General features: G+C 49.2%; 1 protein-coding gene across 3 annotated transcripts in view; it reads right to left on the minus strand.

Moving 5' to 3' along the window:
- The window catches only part of LOC140388118 (ATP-binding cassette sub-family C member 9-like), a 299102-nt gene that overhangs the window by 152177 nt on the left and 129737 nt on the right, over positions 1-17188 (minus strand). The gene's annotated exons all lie outside the window — the stretch shown is intronic.

A 17188-nucleotide genomic window follows, 5' to 3' on the forward strand; every position in this document is an offset into this window, starting at 1 on the left:
GAATTGAAAACTGATGCGTAGGAGACCCAGCATGGGCCAAATCATCTTGGAAAGTAAAGTTAATGGCACAGTCAGCTAATGCATAATTGGTCAGCATGAGCAGGGGAAGAAAAGATTAGTGGTGAGTTGCAAATTTCCAGAGCTTGCCACTCTCTGTACACCACTCTACCATTTGCTTCTCACAAATGGCACATCACCTTTGGCCTCCCAAAATTTTTAAGAATTTGCTGGATTTGCCTATCAGACTCATCAGAGAAGGGCTTATCAATCTAACTGTTCTGGAAGCAACGTGATAACTATCAATACAGTGTCAATCAACCTCACTGGTCTCGAAAGAGAAGAATTTAAACTGTTATAGCAAATTGTGCGAAGACGTTTTCAAAAGTGAATGTTTTCCATTCTATACTTTTTCCTTACTTTTCCTGTGTCTTCTGTTCCCTGTTTTGCTTTCTTCAGTAACTTGAGGAAGGCAGCGGTAAGAGAACAGAGGTTTATCTAACTATGTACAATATTCTGCTCAAGGTAACAAATCACTCCCGGTACAGCTGGGAGAACTAACCACACCAGGCCCTGCTTAGGGCCAGCTTTCATGTTCAGTTGTAACAAGTTCAAGCTGGATGGCCCCCCAGCTCCTATCTGGGAAGCTCATACTCCACGAGTCCTATGGGATGATCAACAATGGTTTCCCCGTGATCCTTGTGGGGGTTATAACACCCCTCCCCCCAAAATCTGAAAGTCCTGCTTCAGCCGTCAACGGTAGGGGCCTTCTGCACCTATTTGCCCATGGCTGTGCTTTTGCCTGTGGCAGCTTCGGGTCGGGTGGAGTGTATCACTTTGCTGCCCGCCGTTTCCTGATCAACCTCCGGAGAGTTATTGCCGGGACTTCATTACCAGGCACGACGTTGTCTGCTGGTATAGACACTTTGGCATCCATCTCTGATCTAGAGTCAACCTCCTCCTGTTGGACCAGGTGCTATGACCCAGACGGCTAAGTCCCCAGGCTGAGGGGCGGTCCCTGGCATGAAGGAGATGCCAATTTTGCTGGTTGGGTGTCATGTAGTGCGGGTTCTCGCTTCTTCAGGTAGTCCAAGTGCTTTGGCTGAACTTTCCCCTGAACCTGAACTTTGTGCGAAACCGGACCTAATCTCTCCAGCACTACGCCTGGGAGCCCGGGTACCCCATCACCAAAACTGCGAGTGAAATTTCTGCCTTGGTATCCTCAGGTTGTGGTGCCTCTTCTGCATCTCCTGCTGCACCTCTACTTTCCTGCTGACGCTCAGAAACGTGAGGCCCAACCAGGCTCTAATTCGCCGACCCATCGACAGTTCCGCAGGGGCGATTCCCATTATCGCATGTGGCGCTGAGCAGTAATTAAAAAGGAACCGTAACGGTAGTGTGTTCATGGAAACTGGATTGTTTTTTTATGCCCCTTTTGAAGGTCTGGATCGCCCTTTCCACCAGGCCATTGGAGGAGGAATGATACGGTTTGAATATGCCTAATTCCGTTTCGCTTCACAAATGTGGAAAATTCTTTGCTAGTGAATGGCGTCCCAGTGGCTTGTGGTCTGTCACAATGGAGAAATGCCGCCAATAAATGTATTGGTGGAACTTCCTGACACCAAAAATTACTGCCAAGCCTTCCTTCTTGATTTGAGCGTAATATCACTCTGCGTCCATCAGGGTCCTTGAAGTGAAGGCAATGGGGTGTTACGTGCCATCGTCCCATTGTGGGACAGCACCGCCTCTATGTTATAGAGGGACGCGTCACATGTCAAGATCAGAGGCCGGGCTGGATCATAATGCATGAGAAGCTGCATGGACGACAGACGCTTTTTTATTGAGGTAAATGTTTTGTCCTGTGAAGCACCCCAGAACTCCTCCTGGTCCTTCCTCAATAATACATGGAGCGGATCTAATAAAATGCTCAGGTTTGCAATGAACTTCCCATGGTAGTTAACGAGGCCTAGGAACGACCGGAGCTCAGTGGCGTTCTTTGGTGTCGGGGCCCCTTTTATAGCCCGAACCTTGGGCGAAATTCTCCACCAACGGCGCGATGTCCGCCGACTGGCGCCAAAAACGGCGCCAATCAGACGGGCATCGCGCCGGCCCAAAGGTGCGGAATGCTCCGCATCTTTGGCGGCCTAGCCCCAACATTGAGGGGCTAGGCCGACGCCGGAGGAGTTTCCGCCCCGCCAGCTGGCGGAAATGGCGTTTGTTGCCCCGCCAGCTGGCGCGGAAATACGGCGCATGCGTGGGAGCGTCAGCGGCCGCTGACAGTTTCCCAGCGCATGCGCGGGAGCATCAGCGGGCGCCGACAGTTTCCCGCGCATGCGCAGTGGGGAGAGTCTCTTCCGCCTCCGCCATGGTGGAGGCCGTGGCGGAGGCGGAAGGGAAAGAGTGCCCCCCACGGCACAGGCCCACCCGCGGATCGGTGGGCCCCGATCGCGGGCCAGGCCATCGTGGGGGCACACCCCGGGGTCAGATCACCCCGCGCCCCCCCCCCAGGACCCCGGAGCCCGCCCACGCCGCCTGGTCCCGCCGGTAAATACCAGGTTTGATTTACGCCGGCGGGACAGGCAATTTCTGGGCGGGACTTCGGCCCATCCGGGCCGGAGAATTGAGTGGGGGGTTCCGCCAACCGGCGCGGCCCGATTCCCGTCCCGCCCAATCTCCGGTACCGGAGACTTCGGCGGGGGCAGGGGCTGGATTCACGGCGGCCACCGGCCATTCTCCGACCCGGCGGGGGGTCGGAGAATGACGCCCCTTATGTTCCACGAGGCGCAGACCATCCCTGTCCACCCTGTAACCTAAATAAGTCACTGCTCTAGCCTAGAACACACACTTGTTCCTCTTTGGCTATGGGCCTACTTGAGAAAGCCGCCAGAGCACTTCCTGTAAATTATGCTTATACTCCTTCTTTGTGGTGACCGTGATGAGCATATCGTCCAGATAGACAGCTACCTTAGGCAGGGCCTGCAAGATATTTTCCATTACCCGCTGGAAAATCGCCAGGGCCAAACAATCCCCGATGGGTGTTTAAGGTTGCAAATTTTGTGGACACTGGGTCTAGCTCGACCTGTAAATAAGCATGGCTCATGTCACGCTTTTCGAAGGAGTATCCGCCAGCCAGTCTTGCATACAAATCCTCCACCCTAGTGTCGTAGGGGCTGGTTTAGCACACTGGGCTAAATCGCTGGCTTTTAAAGCAGACCAAGGCAGGCCAGCAGCACAGTTCAATTCCTGTACCAGCCTCCCTGAACAGATGCCGGAATGTGGCAAGTAGGGGCTTTTCACAGTAACTTCATTTGAAGCCTACTTGTGACAATAAGCGATTTTCATTTCATATCTGTATCTGTCTGATTCAAATACTTCGACTAGTGCATTAATCAAAGGTTTTACCACGTGCCCTTATTTGCGAGAAGAACAAAACAGGTACATGGTTTGACACAATTTATTCACAATTCTCTCACAATTCACAATGTGTACTTAGACACACAGCTTTACCGCACTTAGTGAAGGAGGCTGGCCAGGCTTCGATTACTCAATGTGGATATCTTCTCTGGGCTTCGAAACCCAGGGTCCCTTCTTCTTGCGATGGTTGTGCTTGAGGGACTCCCAGGTTATCACTGAGGATCAGTTCCGATGTTCCTTCCTTTATACGGGTATGCTAGCATTGAGTCATGGGTATATGCCTGTAACTGGCCATTGTAACACCCAGACCCCAACTGGTTAACGGGAAAAACAGGATACTCCTGTTTACCAGGTTGATTCAATCAAGACCCATTGTCCTTTGAAACACTCTCGTTTGACCAGCCATCAGCCCATTATGGAGTCTGATGCTTCTTTTGTCTGTCCTTCGTCCTGTTAAATTGATCATCTGTGTCTGGAATTTTGTTACATATTCATAGCATGGTCTTATTCTTTTGTGTAGATGTGAGTGGGTAATCACAAAATCCATATAGCGATAATACGTTTATGTTGACTTGAGTGCTCTTGCAGACAGCTAGTATCAAATACAGCCAGGGCCTCATGTGACAGCTTCTGTTCCTGGCCTATGTGTCTGTTTTCAGTACCACTCTAGACACCGCGTACTGGTCCAGGCGTGAAGCTCTGTTTGCGGTGAGCTTGAAATCTCCGCAGAATGGGACAGTTTAGTCAGGTTTCATTACCAGCACCATGGGGGCAGCCCATTCCGCAAACTGCATTAGTTTTTATCCCCAAATGCTGAAGGCGTCGAAGCTCTACGTTGACGTTGGCAAGCAATACATAAGAAACAGGCCTTGCCCTAAAATACCGGGGCTGAGCATCAGGATCCACGTAGATATGGACCTTGACCCCCTTTATCCTGCCCAAACCCTCCTGGAACACTTTGGGGTATTTGCCCAGCATGTCATACAGATTCCTGGTGCCCATCTGAAAAACCTGTTGCCAGTTGAAAAGGAGGACTCGCAACCAGTCTTGTTCCAGAAAACTGGGCTCCGGTCCCTGCGCCACAACCAAGGAAAGACAGATCAATTGCTGCTCCGGTTTCCTCCCACAAGTCCCAAAAGACGTGCTTGTTAGGTGAATTGGAGATTCTGAGTTCTCCCTCAGTGTACCTGAACAGGCGCCGGAGTGCAGCAACAAGGGGATTTTCACAATAACTTCATTGCAGTGTAATGTAAGCCTACTTGTGACACTAATAACGATTATTATTATTATTATTTTATATAACATTGATGAGCAAGCTATAGCCTAGACATTGCAATACACAGACGAAAGGCCATCTTCAGGCCATGCCAGGAACAATAGAACTATCCTGTCAATCTCAGGTTCATTGCTGCACCACTTTAGAATCTCTCTCTGCAGCAGCGCGCAACAGAAATGAAACAATGGTGATCTTCACTGGCCATGACGAAGAGGACCGTCACGCCACCAAACAGAAGGAAGACCAGATCCAGAGCATCAGACCAGACCAAGGTCCGAACATTGAGGACTACCGAAGTCGAATAGAGATACAGGCCTTTATCTGTCTGGGTACTTGCTAGTCACTCCTAAAGTTAAGTTAAGGTCTAGTATGAACTTTAGTATTCTGTAAAATAACTTGTGTTGGATGGTGTGATTGATTAACTGTAACCTTACATGAGTGAAAATAAATACTATTTGATTAAACGAAGCTGGCTCGCAGTCATTCGTCCACCGCATACGGGTTAAAGACACTGTGGTAGCAACAGTATGATACTATGTCAGGTTGCATCTTGACTAGTTGGCACAAGTCCCCAGTAAGGAGGGCTTGGAATTATAGAATCTCTACAGTGCAGAAGGAGGCCGTTCGGCCCATCGAGTCTGCACCGACACTCAGAAAGAGCACCCTACCTAGGCCCATGCACCGATCCTATCCCCGTAACCAAGTAACCCCACCTAATCTTTTGGACACTAAGAGGCAATTAATCATGGCCAATCCACCTAACCGGAACATCTTTGGACTGTGGGAGGAAACCAGAGAACCCGGAGGAAACCCACGCAGACACGAGGAGAAAGTGCAAACTTCACACAGACAGTCACCCGAGGTCAGAATTGAACCCAGGTCCCTGACACTGTGAGGCAGCAGTGCTAACCACTGTGCCGCCCTTTGCAGGATTGACAAGGCTGCAATTATTGTTGACATTTCCGGTGCCTAGGTCAATGCCGGGTGGTCTATCCTGCCCTGTTTTTAGTGACTTGATACAACTGAGTGACTTTTTCAGAGGGCATTTGGAATTACTGAAAGAGAATTAATGAACCCAGAATGGTTTCAATGACAATCGGCAATGGTCTCTTGGTCATCGTTAGCCTTAAATTGCAGATATTTTTTTACCATGGTGTGATTCGAATCCCAGTCCCCAGAACCTTATCCTGAGCTTCCACATTACTAGCCCACTGACAATACCACTACGCCAGTGCCTCCCATAAAGTTTACTTCAGAAAACTATACCTCAATACATTGATAACTGTTCTTTCATCTTTCTTCATTTTATATTTCCTTTCTTAGTGTCCGTTTCTAACATTAGTATTTCCTTCTCTTGATGAAATGAAAATCGCTTATTGTCACAAGTAGGCTTCAAATGAAGTTACTGTGAAAAGCCCCTAGTCGCCACATTCCGGCACCTGTTCAGGGAGGCTGGTACGGGAATTGAACCCACACTGCTGGCCTTGGTCTGCTTTACAAGCCAGCTATTTAGCCCACTGTGCTAAACCAGCCTCGATCTCATAACCTATCCTACACAGCGCTTACTGTGAAGCATGTCTTTCTATTAAGTTGCCCACCTAAGGGTTAAAAAATACTGCAGCTCAGAATTGTTGAACAAGTTACCAGACAAGGACATTAAAGGAGGCACTATAAATAGCTCCAAGGGGCGTTTTGGGAAGGAGTAGGGATTGATGGATACAATGAGAAGGTGATTAAATTAAGTTGATTTATTTTTTTTAAAGGGCCAAGTTTTATTGGGTAGAACAACCTTATCCTTTCATTAAATATTCATATGTTCCTATGTTTTAGAAACGTTGCCTAGACAACTAACATTGGCCTTAGGGCAGAGGACCGTAATTAGACAACATACAAATGTAGAAGTCTTTATTGCTGCTCATTAGGCTAAATACGTGGAAGGGACATGGATCCAAATTATTTGGCATTCGCTCAGTTCTAACTTTCAGTTAAAAATATTTTAAGTAAGCTCTTCAGCTTGTGTGCTAAATAAAACTAGAATGGGTACGTTTTTCCACCCAGAATTATCTGAGGTAAATTCAATATTTTAATCGGTATTTAGAGATTATTATGTCTGAGAAAATAGCATGAGATAGTTGAGTGAAGGTGCGAAATCATGTAGAGCGCAAAGAAGAACAGGGAAACTGGAAAAGGGCAAGATGCATGGTTGGGGCAGGATTCCTTCCTTCGGTCTTTCCAGTCTTCTTCACCCTGAAAAGTGAAGACTCAATTCTTGACCAATCATGGACTCACTGCAGTACATTGGCAGGTCCTTAGTGTTTTGTTATGTTTCCTTTGTAACATAAGCGGCTTCCTTGTGTTGCATTTGTCAAGGAAGGTCGAGACGTGTAAATAACTTCAACTCATTTATTTACACTATGTACACTTTTATAACTTGAGTTCGACACTACTGCTAATCCTATTATAGCTACCTAACTGACTAACCATCTGCTGTCTTCCACGTGGTGGGTGTGATAATGAATCAACCCTGTGCCTCTCCTCCCTGACTGTCTCCACTGGCCAAAGGGGCTGATCATGTGCGTGGTGTCCTTTATGTATGGGTTGGTGTAATGCCCCCCTGTGGTCGTGTCACCTCCTTGTGTATCATGAATGTCCATTGGTCGCCTCCCATCTAGCTTATCTATTGGTTGAGTGTGTGTGTGTGATGTTTCTGGTGCTCCCTCTAGTGTCTGTCTAGCTTACATGTATTTACAGTGATGCACATCACCACATCCTCCCCTTTTTATATGTTCATATTTTCTGTACACTTTAAGAAAAACTGAACGAAGAACAGGTAGAGAAAGTAAGGTATATAGAAGTCATGGGAACGGTGATTAAACAATAAGTCCAAATCATTCATGTGAGTCCATAAACCATCAAACATCATGGTCAAATGTCTCTCTTGGTTATGAACGCCATCAACAGGAACCAAGAAGTGGTCGATTTGGAGTCTTTTTCTTTTTTCTTTTTATGTTCGTGGTGGTGCTGTCGGGTGGCATCTTGTAGCTGATAGGTCGTTGACATTGAAGAGGTACCATCAACAGTATCATTCGAGGTCATGGATGTGCCAGATGTTGAAGTCGGATGAGACTGTGCATACTGGTTCTGGCCACATGCTGCTCTGGAAGGGTGATTCTGCTGAGAAGCGTTGAAGCATGTCGATTTGGAGACAGAATTGCTGCTCGCATCAATGTCTGGTGATGGTGTGAAACTAGAACCTTGCATCTGATAGGAATATGCTGCCTGGCCAGGTTGTGGTGTAGCAAATACTGGGCAGTAACTAAGGCATCCAGTCTGTAGTGCAGATTGCGTTGGCGGTAGTCCTCCTTCGGTCTTGATTCCATTAGTGGGCAATCCGTAGTGCTGGCCTGTTTGAGAATATGCTGCATAGACTGCTGGCTGCTGCAGGCTTGAATACTGGGTTTGTCCAGCATGAGCTGTCATTGGCCGCACTGTTGGTGTGGAACAAATGTGTGGACATAGCTGTGGTGAAAATTGGTGTATTCCTCTTGAACTGTAGCTGCTGCTTGTTATTGCTGACCCAGTGTGATTGTCACGTGATCCATCTCCTGTCGTTGTGGCATCTGCTGTCACCCTGAGCGTGCCATCATTGAGGTTGCGACACTGCCTGTCTGGAGTACAGTCTGGCTTACATAAATCAGAGTCGGCGTTTGGTTGCTCCCCATCTGGAGTCTGGTCTGTTTTTTGTTGATGCTCCCCGTCCGGAGTCTTAGCAGGTTCACTGGAGTCAGCTGAGATTTCTTGAAGCTGCACGTCTGGAGTCGGAACATGCAGGAATGCATTGACTAGTGGAGAGGTTCGAGCAATTGAGGGTGGAAGTAGTGTGGTGTCACCGGAGTCACCAGTGGTCTCACCGTGATCGTCGAGTGCCTCTGTACGCACTAGCTGAGGTCTGTCACTTTGCACCTTTTGCATGGGAAGTGGGATACTGTCGTCACGCGTTTAATATACCGTGGGTAGATCCTCAGTAGCTGCTTGCTGTTCACTAGGGTTGGGTAAATTGTCAGAGTTTTCATCTGGTGGTGCAAACAATGTGGGTGGACTGTCATTGTCTTGCCGTTGTCCTTCATTTGGGCTTTTCTTCTTTGGAATTTTAAATCTTCCCCCAGACATTGCAGAACCTTGTTCATTTCCCTCAATTTCTCCCATATGTAGGGCATCAAATGTTAGATCCAATGTTTCTTTCGTCATTGTACTAGTTTCCAAAGAACAGTCCATTTCAATTTTCTTCTCAGTTACTTCATATGCATCCTTTTCTAATGTACATGCCTTCATAGTCTCTGGCTCTGATTTTGCTGGGACTGGCACAGTCACAGTCTCTCTTTTACTGTTCTCAATTGCCCACATTCTACTCCCCAGACATAAATGCTTAATCTCTGGAGTTAATGTGGTACAATGGATAATCGGGTCAACCTTATCTGCATCTTCATCATCACTGGAAAGCACAATTGGTTCACTTGAAACTGCTGCGGGTTTTAAGTGCTTTATCTGGCTACTCGATGTCGGTGTCCTCAGGATTCTTGCTCCAATGTTCTGCGCATTTATCAGTGGAGTGTGCAGAGGTACAATGCGATTAATATGCCCATCAGGGGTTGAAGAGTCATTACTGACTAACTGCTGGTCTCTGTAGTTGGGACTTTGCGGTTTTGTGTTGAAGGGAGACAGTTGTCCCTGCTGTAGATATGATTTAGGTTGTGTTATTTCCATTAAATGAGGATCAATGTCTTGTCCATTTTTTCGATCTGTACTAAAGCAATGGCAATTTTCAGTCTGCTCCTTGCAAGTGAGACATACAAGCAATTTCTTTAGCAAATCCTCAGCATCCTTCTGTGACTGTGTAGCATTATTAATATCTTTTCGGCTAGAATGATCTTGAAGATCAGCGCATAATCATTTTTTCTTCGGGCTTGGAAGAGGCGATTCCTTTGGCTTGTCTTCATTTGGGCTTGAACAGTCATCAGCGCTGTGCCCTTCATTGTCGCATGATAGACCGTCATGGTCGTCCTGCTGTGCAGTGGAGCGTGGTAGACTGTTATAGCCTTCTTGCTGTTTACGTGAGCATGGCAGACTTGCATCGTCTGCTGCTAGTTGGTCAGAGGAGGTTGCTAGACCCTCATGGTCTTGTTCCTGCAAGGACTGCGCATCGGAGTCATGCGTTTCTGCAATTGTGGAGTCTGTCCACGAGCTTGCTGTGGAGTCTTGTGACACTGGAGTCACGTCTTCTTCCTGCAAGGACTGCGGTGTGGAGTCTTGCATGTCTTCTTTCGTAGAGTCGGGAACCCTGAGCGGGGCGTGGACCACGCTCCGTGTGGCAGCAGGCTGCTCTCTGTGGGCTTGTACCGCTTTCTGTCTCTTAATTTCAGGCTGCAGCATCATCCTGCACTGATGAGTTGGGACGTCATATCTGCTGGGTTGAAGATCCTCAAATCCGAAAAATGAATCTGCATCTGCGTCGGATTCAATGCGGGGGTCGCCAATGTGCAACATGAAAGGTTCATCCGAGTCGTAGTCGTCTAGGACCATGGAGCTGTCATTGGGCTCGCGAGGTCCAGAAAAAATGTAAAGGTCGGTATCGAAGTATTCGAGGTCGGAATCATCGGTTTGTGCGTAGGTAACTGCTTGTTGCAGGGTTCTTCGGAGGTTAAATTCATTTCCTGTTTCAATTTGAGGCATTGTGCTGTCATTCCAGGTGAAGAAAGGGTGTTTTACAGCTTTAAAAGATTTTTTCTTTGATTTGGGACGTTTCGCCTTTAAATTGGATTTGGGACGTTTCCCCTTTAAATTGGTGCGGTCTGGGGCCTCTGACGTCAGTAGCACGTAGGAAGCGATTGTGCATGCGCAGATCGCTGTTCCTTTACCGATGGCCGTTTTCCTGATTGCGCATGCACGGCGTCTCGCTGATGCGCAAACAAACCTTCCGGTTCTGCGCACTTCTCGCGCAACTGCGCTAGTGTAGTCCCTTTAGCAAGATGGCCGCCGACCTCGACCCAAATCGCTCTCTGGTCCTGGATTTCGGCCTCGAGGTGAGTACTGGCGCTTCTCTTACCTTTCCTTGCCGATTGGAGTGTGTTTTCCTCACAGTATTTGCCGAATTTGTCCAGGACTGCCTGGAAATCGTACCTGTTTTTCCCCTTGGCGAACTTGAATTTTTAAAAGATTTCTTCTGCTCTGGTACCGGCGATGGTGAGGAGAAACTCTATTTTATCATTATCGGCCAGGTCTTTAAGTTCGGCTGCCACCAGGTCGAGTTCAAATGTTTGCCGGAATCGCTGCCAGTTTTTGCGGAGATCGCCGTGGCACTGGAGCGGCTGCGGAATCGGGAGCGCGTACATCTTGCCTGGGTATTGCTGGTTGTCACTGTACGCTGAGGTATGGCTATCTGGATTTAAGCAGTTCACTCGTGGTACCATGTTTTGTTATGTTTCCTTTGTAACATAAGCGGCTTCCTTGTGTTGCATTTGTCAAGGAAGGTCGAGACGTGTAAATAACTTCAACTCATTTATTTACACTATGTACACTTTTATAACTTGAGTTCGACACTACTGCTAATCCTATTATAGCTACCTAACTGACTAACCATCTGCTGTCTTCCACGTGGTGGGTGTGATAATGAATCAACCCTGTGCCTCTCCTCACTGACTGTCTCCACTGGCCAAAGGGGCTGATCATGTGTGTGGTGTCCTTTATGTATGCGTTGGTGTAATGCCCCCCTGTGGTCGTGTCACCTCCTTGTGTATCGTGAATGTCCACTGGTCGCCTCCCATCTAACTTATCTATTGGGTGAGTGTGTGTGTGTAATGTTTCTGGTGCTCCCTCTAGTGTCTGTCTAGCTTACATGCATTTACAGTGATGCACATCACACTTAGGATTTGCGCCATCTTGTGTAAGGCCTTTCAACATGTGGAACCATATAATCCCTACAGGGCAAAAGGAGGCCATTTGGCCTTTATAGTCTGCACCGACCCTCTGAAAGAGCACCCTACCTAGGCCCACTCCCCCGCTCTATCCCCATAACCCCACCTAACTTGACCACCTTTGGACACTAAGGGGCAATTGATCATGGCCAATCCACCTAACGTGCACATCTTTGAACTGCAGGAGGAAAGCGGAACAACCGGAGGAAACCCACACAGACATGGGAAAATGTGCAAACTCCATACAGACAGTCACCTGGGTCCCTGGCGCTGTGAGACAGCAGTGCTAACCAGATGATGGTCTGGTTTATAACTGTTGAGGAAACGCGACGGTCTGAGGCTTCTATCTTCAGCTAACTTGATCGTGCCCTCACTTTCCAAGCGTATCACTCCACCTCATTCAGGAACAAGAACTCTGGTAGATCCAATTTTCCTGTTCTATCCTGGTGATATCGAGAGCAGCGAATCCATCTTCACTGGTGTTCCAAGTGTAATCAGGCAATTCAACAGACATTGAAACCTTTTCTTCATTTGTGTGGTTCAATAAGATACCAGTTACATCATTCACCAAGTGAATCACGGAGGAGCTCCATATTTTGAGATAATGTTCTGACAGGTTGCTAACTGTTGCTCAGTGGGTGTCAATCCCATTTCTAAGTTAGAAAACTGTGGTTTCAGGTCCTACCCAAGGGACTTAAACACAAAATCTAGGACGACATTCGATTGCTGCACTGAGAGGATTCTGTACTGTCAGCATCTCTCAGATAAGATATTTAACCACCAACTTCTCAGGGCGACTGAGCTGATGCTGGGACACCATTTTGAAGAAGAGGAAGGGAATTCTTTGTGTGTTCCAGGCCAATGTGTTCCTCAACCAACACCACTAAAACTGATTGGTCCAAATCTGTGTGCCCGAATCGCTGGAGGCTGAATGTGCGACTGAAGACAAGCAGCAGGCGGCAGGACCAAGCGAAAGCCCGAATGCACAGACCTATGTGGGAATTGCCCAGAAAGTTGAAACTTCTGATGAGCAATTTTCCTGCTCCCTAGAACCTCCTGTGAATGTCTCAGCTTTGAGTTAGAGTCAAAGACTTCAGACCGTTCCATGGTACTCACCATCCAGGAAATGTTAGCCTGATTAAAACATAGCCCAACATCTGGATAACTGCACAACTGACCTGCTCCCCGACCCCCTGACTGCACCCTCAACCACTTGACTATTCCCGGCATGTCTAATTATCCTCTGACCTGACCATGCTCCTGACAACCCGGCTACCCCACCCCAATCCAACCTGACTACCCCAAGTCCTAACCATGCGACTCCCCTCAAAACTACATACTAGCCCTCAACTATCCAATCATAGGACTCAATTGTCCCCAGACTATCCAAAAAAAACCCTGACCTAACTATCCCATCTATTGGACCCAGCCACACCCCAGACCACCCAACTATCCCCTCAGAGCCAACTATCCTCTCTATAGGACTCGATTATCCCCCGACCAGGCTACACTCGATTCAACTACCCATTCATCCACCTACCCACCTATCAACTCACCGAACTACCTCACCCACCCAACCACCTCATCCACACACTCACTTTACCCAGCTTACCCACCTAGCTACTTACCCACATATCCACCTCCCCCCTCACCTATCTACCCTTTCACTTGCACAGCCAACCCCATTCAGCTTGCAGTCATGGCGCTGAGACTCCCGGCCCCAAGGTTTGGAGACGCGGACCTGGGGAGGCTCCTAGATGCGGTGGAGGCCTGGAGGGATATCCTGTTCCACCGTGGGTTCTGGTGGGTGAGCCACAGGGTAGCCTGTGTCGCCTGGGTGGAAGTGAGAGTGGCTGTCATCTCGGGAAGCTTGACCAGGAGGACTGGCCTCCAGTTTCACAAGAAGGTCAACGACCTACACTGGGCAGCATGGGTGAGTTGACACCAATGCCCCACCTCCCCACCCTCGAGACCTTTCTGCCCCCGCACGAGCATCCACCCCCCCCAACATTCCATGCAGCCCCCAATCATCCCTTCACACCCTGTCTCCCTTCAGCACCCCCAACCCTTCACCACCCACCCCACCACTGTGAACCATGCATGTGGCTAACAATGCCCTCTCTGTGTCTCTGCAGGAGAGGCTCTCCCACAATTGCCGGGAGAGGGCCCAGACTGGCGGAGGGGTGTTGGCCATAAGAATCCTCACGACCTTCGAGGAACAGGCCCTGGAGGTTACGGGGGTGGCCGAGGACAAAGTGGTCACCAATGCGGACGTTGGTGCACGTCGCGGAGGTAAGGATCCATCGAGCCCCACTTGGAGGACCTGTCATACATCAGTTGTTATTGCCATAACTGACCCATCCCTCCCACTGACTACATATCTATTCTTCTGCATTAGCGGTGGCCCGTGTGGTATTATCATAAATTTAAGAACTGCAAGGGTTAATGAAATATCTAGAATAGCCACAAGAGGGAGCTACAGTTACAAGTATATAAGGCATTGATGCTAAGCCTTGTGGGGAGAGAGTAGTGCAGGAGTTAGCTAGAGACAGACTGAAGTAAAGTCAGTGTGAGTAAGAACAGATAATAGTTTATAACAGTATAATGATTAGTTGTAGATGAGTGTAGTTTATATGTTAATTATTAACTGTGTATTATTTAGGAATAAGTATCGAATCCAAATTAGTAGTGTTAATAAATTGAGAGCTTTGTTTAAGTTCAAGCTATTTTGTGGTCTTTGTGAACACTATGCCAGCCATCCTGAATTTAGCAACACAAAGAACACCACAGCCCCCTCCCCTGCCTCCCATGAGACCACCTCGGAGGAGAGCTACGAGGTTGTCACAATCAAAGCCTCACAGCTGTGATCCCCACCCTCCACCAGCGCAAACGCACACCTCGGTGGGACATGTTAGTGGACAGGCTCCTGAGGCACAATTTGGTGAGCACCACGCAGTTGCTGATGTACGTCAGTTGGAGGCAGGATCCCCCAGGTCAGACAGCAGTCGGAGGTCTGCTGGATCCCAGGTCCCAGCTGAGTCCCAGCCAGATGCTAAGTCTGTGGAACATGCTATCCTGGAGCTAATGGAGACGTTAGGGAGCGGCCGCGACATTCAGAGGGAGATGTCAGCGACACCTGCAGGTCCAGAGCCGATTGAAGGAGTCCCAGAGGCTACTGGCGCTAGAAATGTTGCTGGCATTGCGTGGCACTGACTCCAACACTGCTAGAGTGGCGATTGCAGTGGAGAGCCTACTGTACAATGTCGGCAGAATGGGTGAAGGTAAACAAGGTGTTGCACAGTCGGTGATGGCCATGGGTGAGGTCCGACTCGCTGGGGGATGTAACCCTGCACCAGGTTGACCTTGATGAAGTGCTGCAGGACACGTACCACTCTTCGATAGGAATGGCCGAGGCGCAGTGGAGCTTGTCCCAGTCGCAGGTGGGCATTGCTGAGGCACTGCAGAACATGTCTCGATCACGGAGGAGCATCGCCGAGGACCTCGGGGAGCCGCCAGGGATGGCAGAGCCAGATGATGCAGGGGCAGCCGAGGCTCGAACAAGCTGCCCCTCCATCCCGAGGTGACCCCAGGGCACCAAGGGGGAGGACGGGGCCCTGGGTGCCAACCTGGACCCATCCCATGGAGTGGGGATGGATGCCACCAGCTCCCCCACGTTCCACCCGTCTGGTAAGACAATAAGACATTGGAGCAGAATTAGGCCACTCGGACAATCGAGTCTCCTCCGCCATTCAATCATGGCTGATATTTTTCTCTTCCCCATTCTCCTGCCTTCTTCCCATAACCCCTGATCCCCTTATTAATCAAGAACCCATATATCACTGTCTTAAAGACACTCTGTGATTTGGCCTCCACAGACTTCTGCGGCAAAGAGTTCCACAGATTCACCACCCTCTGGCTGAAGAAATTCCTCCTCATCTCTGTTTTAAAGGATCGTCCCTTTAGTCTGAGATTGTGTCCTCTGGTTCTAGTTTTTCCTACAAGTAGAAACATCCTCTCCACATCCACTCTATCCAGGCCTCGCAGTATACTCTAAGTTTCAATAAGATCCCCCCTCATCTTTCTAAACTCCAACGAGTACAGACCCAGAGTCCTCAACCATTCCTCATACGACAAGCTCTTCATTCCAGGGATCATTCTTGTGAACCTCCTCTGGACCCTTTCCAAGGCCAGTTCATTCTTCTTTAGATTCATGCCCAAAAGTGCTCACAATACTTAAATGGGGTCTGACCAGAGCCTTATATAGCCTCAGAAGTGCATCCCTGCTCTTGTATTCTAGCCCTCTCGACATGAATGCTAACATTGCATTTGCCTTCCCAACTGCCGACGGAACCTGCATGTTAACCTCAAGAGAATCCTGACCTAAGACTCCCAAGTCACTTTGTGCTTCTGATTTCCTAAGCATTTCCCCATTTAGAAAATAGTCTATGCTTCCATTTCTTCTTACAAAGTGCTTTACCTCACACTTTTCCCCATTGTATTCCATCTGCCACTTCTTTGCCCCCTGATGAGGCCACATCTCGAAGTCAATACCTGGGACAGGGTGGTACGGCTGTGCATGTGCCGCTGACAATTGCGCCGGGGCCCTCGGGCCCCAGAGCCCCCAAAAGATGCCCACCAGAGGCATTGAAGGCCACAGGATGTGGTAAGCAGCTGGCTGCCTCCACGTCCGTTGTGCATCCTGGGGACACACCTAGGTGTAGTGGTAGAGCAAAGAAAGCTAAGCACGTTGAGGATCACTGAGGACACTGCGAGAGGTGGGGGTATGTGGGGGTACATAGGGGGATGGGGTGTGAGGGGGTGATGGGGAGAGTGGGATGGCCCCATTGAGAGAGTGGGCCATTGTTGGACACCTGCGACACATTAAAAACTCTTCACCACAACCAGTATGACCCCTCTGTAACTTTCTTTTGCAATGTAGGCCGACCTCCGAACCCTTGGCCCTCTCTCCAGGCATGCCACGCCTCTCTGGGCACACCGCATGTAGATGATGGGTGTGAGCGAGCACTCAGCAGGCAGGCAGGGGTCAGACTGTGGCATAGAATGAGGAGCACCGTCGCTCGGCTCTTTGCGGGTTATCATCACCCCCCGGCCCTAGACAGTGACCCGCGGGTAGTGCTGACGCAGTCCCAGCACCCTGGAGTGATGTAACACAGACTCTGGGAGGGTGTGAAATGGGGGTGTTGGTGGATAAGGTAGTGATGATGGACCAGCCACATTTTAAGTGAAGCGAGCAAGTACGAGAGCCTTCCTGGCCCTCTGGGCTTGCCGGACCCTCGCCACTGCCGTCTGTCCTGCAGCCTCTAGCTGATCCTCTGGTTCATCCGTGGGCTCGATCCAGCCCCTGCTGGACCGGCGCCTCCTCATCGTCCTCGTCGTGCTCCTCCTCATCCTCAGAGGTAGGCACTGTTCCTCATCCGCAACCTCCAGCACGTCGCCCGTCTTCTGCTCCAGATTGTGGAGGACACAGCAGACTACCACAAAGCGGGCGACCCTCCGCGGGGTGTACTGG

This window comes from Scyliorhinus torazame, chromosome 13 (assembly GCF_047496885.1).
Source record: "Scyliorhinus torazame isolate Kashiwa2021f chromosome 13, sScyTor2.1, whole genome shotgun sequence".
Classification (NCBI taxonomy): domain Eukaryota; kingdom Metazoa; phylum Chordata; class Chondrichthyes; order Carcharhiniformes; family Scyliorhinidae; genus Scyliorhinus; species Scyliorhinus torazame.